Here is a 7360-nt window from a genome sequence, read left to right on the forward strand (position 1 = left end):
GAGAACAAAAGACAACCACCAGATTCCTGAGTACATGCAGTCAACAAACAGCTGTCAAACAATAGTTTGTCAAACAAACACCCGCAGGTCTGGCTAGAGAGATGAGAACAGCAGCTGGGAAGTTTCCTCCAGAAGTGTTCCTGGAGGAGGGTGAGGGAATATTTGAACAATCAGTTCTGTTTCACCTTCTCCTCCTGATCTTTCCAGTTTCCAACTGGGCACAATGAGACTCCTTCAGCATGTAGCCTGCAATTAAAATGTCTCAGGAATCTTGTCGATCCAGGCCCCTTCTCCACCCTGGGCTGGTCCTGCCTTGGGGGAGAAGAAGCTGAGATGGTTCTGTAGCTGGCTGGGAAGTGGCAGTAGCTGCGTGGGGAGACTGAGCCTGGCAGTGACCTTCCCAGGAGAGTCATCCTGAAGGATGCCTGGCCGGCCATCTCCTGGGGCTGCCTCAGTGGAGGAGGGAAGGGACAGAGCCAGGGCGATATTTGACTCTTGAGGGCATTTCCTAGAACACCATGTTGCTTTTAGGATGCTGTTAACATCCACATCATACCTATCTTACTACCCACTCATCATTTTCTTCCTTTACCGAGATTTTTTTTCCAGAGAGAAACAGCATGAGTGGGGGGACAGGGAGAGCAGAGAGAGAGGGAGACAGAGAATCCCAAGTAGGCTGAGCCTGATGCGGGGCTTGAACTCACGAAACTGCGAGATCGTGACCTGAGACATCTTCTCTGAGATTTTTAAAAATTGAGCAAAATCATGCGTTCTAGAGGAGCACATAAAACACCATGTTTGGTTAAATAAAAAACAAACAGGAAAGCAGCCAGCCATGTGTGCACCACCGTTTAAGATGAGAAATCGATCATTTCCAGCCAGCTCTTCGTCGCCCTGTGTCCCTCTGACCACCTCCACTCCCACCCCGCAGAAGTTTCTGCCATCCGGTGATCATTGCATCTTGCTTTTCTTCATGGTTGCATTTACCATTTTTGTTTCTTTTTTTAATTTTTAAAGATGTTTTTAATGTTTATTTTTGAGACAGAGAAAGAAAGAGAGCACAAGAGGAGGAGGGGCAGAGAGAGAGAGACACACACAGAACCTGAAGCAAGTTCCAGGCTCCAAGTTGTCAGCACAGAACCTGATGCAGGGCTTAAAACCATGAACCACAAGATCATAACCTGAGCTGAAGTCTGACGCTTAACTGACTGAGCCACCCACTCAGGCACCACAAAGTTTATTTATTTTGAGAAAGAGAGGAAGAGAGAGAGGGAGAGGGAGAGAGAGAGAGGGAGAGGGAGAGGGAGAGGGGGAGAGAGAGAGGGAATGAGAACGAGAACACAAGCAGGGGAGGGGCAGAGAGAGAGAATCCTAGGCAGGCTCTGTGCTGTCAGCACGGAGCCAGATGTGGGGCTCCATCTCACGAACAGTGAGATCATGACCTGCGCTGAAATCGAGTCAGATTCTTAACTGACTGAGCCACCCAGGTGCCCTGCCATTTTTCTTTAAGTAGATTTATTTTTCGACCCTTTTTTATTGGGTCAAAATTCATATAATGTAAGATTAACCCATTTAAGGTGTACAGTTCACTGGCATTTGGTGCATTCGCCTCTATCTAGTTCCCAAACATTTTCACTGTCCTGAAAAGAAAGGCCGTATCCATTACAGCCACTTCCTATTCTCCCCTTCCCCTAACCCTGGCAAGTGTGAATCTACTTTGTCTCTATACATGTGCTTGTTGGGAGTATTTCATATAAAGGGAATCATACGATATGTGGTCTTTATTTTTTTTTTTTCCGAGAGAGAGAGAGAGAGAGAGAGAGAGAACATGTACAATTGGGGGAGGGACAGAGAGAGAGAGAGAGAGAGAGAGGGAGAGAGAATCCCAAGCAGGTTCCCCACTGACAGTGCAGAGCCTGATGTGAGGCTCCAACTCACAAACTTCGAGATCATGACCTGAGCCGAAGTTGGGTGCCTAATTGACTGAGCCACCCAGGCGCCCACACAATATGTGGTCTTATGTCCTTGGCTTCTTTCACTTAATGTAATAGTTCCGAGGTTCGTCCATATTGTCTTTGTGTGACAGTACTTCACTCCTTTATAAGGCTGATATTTTACTAATGAAAAATAATGATATTAAATGAGATCATAATTGTAAATAATATAGACACACATATAGAAAAGCTGGAAATATATATTCTATAAATCTAGATAAATAATAGAATAATAATAACTAATAAAATAATTATCTTAAGAGGAAACTCTTTTATTACCCCTTCTCCTCTGCCTGTAACACTCTTCTCCCAAATATATCTGCATGAAGGACTCCCTCAAGCAGCTCGGAGGACACATTTGCAAGGTCTCCCCTGACTAAATAGCATTATGACTGACGCCTCTGCAAACTCCTAGTCCCCCTGACCCTGCCCCACATTCTCTGTCTCCCATAGCACTTCTTACCTTCTGCCATGCTCTGTCATCCGTTTCTTTTATTGCTCATTATTATTATTATTTTTTTTTGTCTACCTCTCCTCCTAGGAGGGTATAGGTTCCACAAGGGCAGGGGGTTTGTTTGCTTGACTCACAGATGCATCCCCAGCCCCCCACCCAACAGTACTTGTCCACTGATGGACAAAATATCCACATCCTGATCTCTGGAGCCTGTGAAAGTTACCTACTAGGGCACCAATGGAAGCTTTGCAGATGGGGGAGATCATCCCAGGATACCTGGGTGCACCCTAGATGTAATCCCAAGTGTCCTTACAAAAAAAGGAGATTTGGGTGCCTCTGAAGAAATCAATGTAACAACTGAAGCAGGATATTAGTCTGCTGTCTTTGAAGATGAAGGAGGGGGCCAGGAGCCAAGGAATGTAGTTTTAGAAGCTCACAGAAGGGAAGGAAGACTTCCCTAGAGCATTTTGAGGGGGCACGAGCCTGCTGACACCTTGATCTTTGTCCCATAAGACTCTTCAAAGCTCTGACTTCCGGGAACTGTAAGGGAATAAATTTCTGTGCTTTTTAAGCCACTGACTTTGTGGTAGTTTGCTATCGTATCCACGGAAAACTATTGCAGTGCTCGATAAACAGTCGTTGAATGAATAAACACTTGTTGAGCCAGTGACTGAAGGAGACACCAGTATTGCTTATACTAAGTAGAAGGTAACAGCAAACAAAGGCAGTGTAAACACAACGGAGCCGCTAAAGTCGGGGCTGCAGGCTTTGAGGCAGCTCTCTCTCTCTGTTAAGCGAGAGAGCTTTGCAGGTGCAGGAGAGCATTAGACACCCATGAGCACCAAACTGGGACTAGATGTCTTCGCACATTGGAACATGGAGTGGTTTTCTTATTCCATTGGCCCATGATACTTTAACACTTCCATTTGGTGGTCAGGGGAGGGCAGTCACGGCCGACTTTACAGAGATGAGGATATCTGTGCTCCGTCTGGGAAGAGGAGTGGAGAAAGAGAGAGGGCAGCACGTGGCATAGCCATTGAATTTGTCTGCCAACCTAAAGTCAGCACTGTAGGCTAAGTCCTGTGACTTGGGAAGTGTAGCCAAGATGCTGGGGAACTGCCGGAGGCTTCTAACCAGGAAGTGCCTTTGTCCAGCCTGCCCTTTGGAGACATCCTCCTGGTTTAGCCTGGAACAGGGGTGGGAGGCAGAAGGTCTGGGAGACAGGGAGATCTGTGAGGGGGAGAGGGCCTCGTGCTCCAGGCTCCTTCTCCTTAATGTTTATTTTTGAGAGAGAGAGAGAGAGAGAGAGAGAGAGAGACAGATAGCACGAGTGGGGAAGGGCCAGGGAGAGAGGGAGACACAGACTCTAAAGCAGGCTCCAGGCTCTGAGCACAGAGCCTGACGCGGGGCTCAAACCCACAAACTGTGAGATCATGACCCGAGCCGAAGTCGGATGCTTAACAGACTGAGCCATCCGGGAACCCGTGGTCTGAGCTCCTTTCCATCCTCCAGCTGTTTCCTTCTTTGATGTAATTGCTTGATGAAGACCACAGTGTCTGTGAGGCCCAGGCCTCTCTACTGAGTTTGCGACAGAGGTGGGGTCTTTTTCCACTCTCTACTTGGGGTGCAGGCTGCTGACTTTGAGGTGTCTCTGTCATCAGGGAGATGTTCTGTGGGCTGTGGGACACTTGAGTCTGGAACTCCAGGGACCCGGAAGGGAGGTCAGAAGAGCAGTGAGGGTGACAGTTTGAGAACAAGGGAAAATTAAGAACAAATATTCCTGTGACCTGCAAATGGAGTCATTTTCCCTTGGAGTCAATAACTCCTGGTCACTGTGGCTGCTCATCAAAGGGGTCTAGGAATGAAGGGGTTTTTTTTTTTCTCCTCCTCCGTCCTGGCATGAGAGGGCCCTTGGGCTGAGCAGGCTGGGCCAGAAGCCAGAGAGGACCAGCGGGGGCTTCCTTGGGGGCAAGGGGACTTGGCCTCTGGGGAAAAGCATCCATCTGAAAGGCAGTGCACCCAGCGATAAGCACACAAGCTCTGGGGGCAGGCCCGGGCCTCTCAGTTACTAGTGATGGGGCCAGGAGCAGAACTCTGCGCCTCACTTTCCCTATTTGCAAGATTCCGTACTCTGCATATGAAGTGCTTAGCAGAATTCCTGGCAAAGAATAGGTGATATTAGCCATTATTATGATTGTTATTGTTTTTATTGGCTCTGTACACTTTTCCTAAATGCCATCACTGTACTCAGCCCTGTCCCCATCCAGGGACAAGGAGATAAGGCATCCTGCCTTCAGAGGGTGCACTGTTTATTGAGAGATACAGACAGATCGATACAAATGATATCAGGGGATGGAAATTCTACGCTGGAGGGAGCTTTAACTTCCTGGGGGTGGGGGGACAGGGGAGGGTGTGGGAAGACCTTACACGAGTGGTGACATTTGTACCTTGCCCGGGAGAACGAGCAGAGGAAGAGAGAAGGCAGCCCTTGGCATTGCAGGCACATGAGCCCTGAGGTTGGTCGCCAGGCAGGAAGGAGACGGCTGGAGCCATAGGGTGCGAGCTATGCTCCCGGGGGGTGGGGAGAGGGGAGAAATGGGTGGCTGCTGACTCCACATGGTCTTGTCTTCACCTTTGGCAAAGCCAGCAGCAACTCCAGCCTCGCCGGGAGTCTTCTTGCCTGTGACACCATGCTGAGGCTGGTCAATTCTAGGAATCTGAGGACAGGGCCCACACCCCTCCTGCCTTGGAGGAGAAGGAGGAGGAGGAAGCTGTCTCTGGGCAATGCCTGGGCAGCCGTGCACCACAAGGCACCTGTCAGCACTGGCTGCGGCCACCCCAGCCCAGCATGGACAGGAGCCAGGCTTGCACCCTCTGTAACCCGATGCTCGCCTGCATCAGCCCTGGCTTCTGAGCCCACTCCTCAGGGGAGCTCCAGCCAGCCTGGGGTCACAGTGACCTCCTCCCTGCTGGCTGCCGTGTCTCCTTACAGCACCCCGCCCAGAGAGGTTCAGTGGAACCACTGAATGGGGCAGAGAGGGCTGTTGCAGCCACTGACCTGGAGTCAGGTTAGACTGGGAGTGCCTAGGACCCAGGGAGGGGCCCACAGCCCCTGCTCTCTCACCTCCACTAGCAACCGTCCTGGTGCTGGGCACAGTCCTGAAATGCAGGCCTCTCTGCACTCATGGATGAAGGACGTCCTTCTGCCCTGTAGCCGGATACTGAGCCTTCCCTCTTCCCACCTGAACTGACACGAGCCTCACATTTAAAAGGCACAGGCTCTGGAGCACCTCGGCGGCTCAGTCGGTTAAATGTCTGACTTCGGCCCAGGTCATGATCTCACAGTTCGTGAGTTTGAGCCCCGTGTCGGGCTCTGTGCTGACAGTTCAGAGCCTGGAGCCTGCTTCGGATTCTGTGTCTCCCTCTTTCTCTGACCCTCCCCTGCTCAAACTCTCTCTCTCAAAAATAAATAAACATTAAAAAAAAAAAAGGCATAGATGCTGATTGGACGCAAAATGATGGAGTGATAAAGTGCACAAGTTCTGGAGTCATACTGCCTAGGTTCAAATCCCTGGCACGATTTGGCAACTTCGTAGCTGTGTCACCTGTGATGGGTAATTTAGCCTTTCTTTGCCTCAGTTTCTTCATCCATACAATGGGATAGTAGGACCTCCTTAATTTGCTAATCTAGGGATTGACAGATTTTTCTCTGTGAAGGGCCAGAGGATAAATATTTTACACTTTGTGAACCTAGGGTCTCTGTTGCAACTGCTCAACTCTGCTAGCGGCTGGCACAGACAATATGCAAATGCATGGGTGTGGCTGTGTTCCAATAAAACTTTATTTACGGACACGGAAAATGGGATCTTCTATCATTTTCATGAGTCACAAAACAGTCTTCTGATATTTTTAACCACTTAAAAGTGAAAAAAAAAAAAAAAACATTCCTAGGTCATGAGCGCACACAGGATTTGGCCTGCGGGTTATAGTTGCCCCATCTCTAAGTGCTTAGAACAGCGCCCAGCACACTGTTGCTGAGCTAACATTGAATACCTACTGTGTGCTTAATCCGTGTTAGGTATTACCACGTTGGAAGGTGTGAGCGGTTGTCTGCTGTGATTGGCTTGCTGGGGAGGGGCAGGCCTTGCGTGGGGGAGGGGGGCCTGTCTGGGAGGGAGAGATGCTGAGGTGAGTTATCAGATGATCCTTTATACCTTGGGCCACCACTGGACAGGGGTGTCCATCTAGCAATGCCCTTGAACGAGCCTTTCTGTGCTTGGGTAAGGGGCCCAGGGCACTGGCTTGGCTCCCCAGAACATGGCCCCACCCCTGCCTCCTGTCACATCCCCAGACCTCCCCACCCCTGTTGCACCCTCCCCACTACACACTCCAAGGACCTTGGGCCAGCCCCCCTGCCTGAGGGCACAGAGAAGACCTTGCCCCAATGTCAACAACTAAGAACAGTTTATTCACAAACAGCACCAGCTCCAGGGCTGGTGCTTCCTCCTGTCTTTGGCACTAGGCAGTGGTTGTCTGGCCTTGATACCTAAGGGCACGTCCTTGGGCCCCAGCCCAGGCTGGAGGAGTGGGTGAAACCCTGGGCTTGGGGCTTCGGAGGAGTCTTTCTCTCTCAAGACCTGGTGAAAGTGCTGTCAGCCTTCACTTCTGGCTTTCGTCCGGGCGGACGCCATCTCCTCGGCCCCCATCTCTCTCCGTAGCAGATGTGGGAGGGGTTTGGGCTGCCGGATCTTTCTCACCCTGGATGGCTGAGGGTTGCCGGGCAGGGCCCAAAGGGTCTCCTGCACACACCCAGGCCCCATGTTGTTGTTCAAAGCAGATTTTTAGTCAATGTCTCTGAAAAGCCTAGCCAGAGGGGGTGCCAAGGGTCCCCTCCGTGTGCAGGAGACACGGT

This window comes from Lynx rufus, unplaced genomic scaffold (assembly GCF_022079265.1).
Source record: "Lynx rufus isolate CCGP_SWC_20201006 ecotype Redwood Valley unplaced genomic scaffold, mLynRuf1.p SCAF_23, whole genome shotgun sequence".
Taxonomy (NCBI): domain Eukaryota; kingdom Metazoa; phylum Chordata; class Mammalia; order Carnivora; family Felidae; genus Lynx; species Lynx rufus.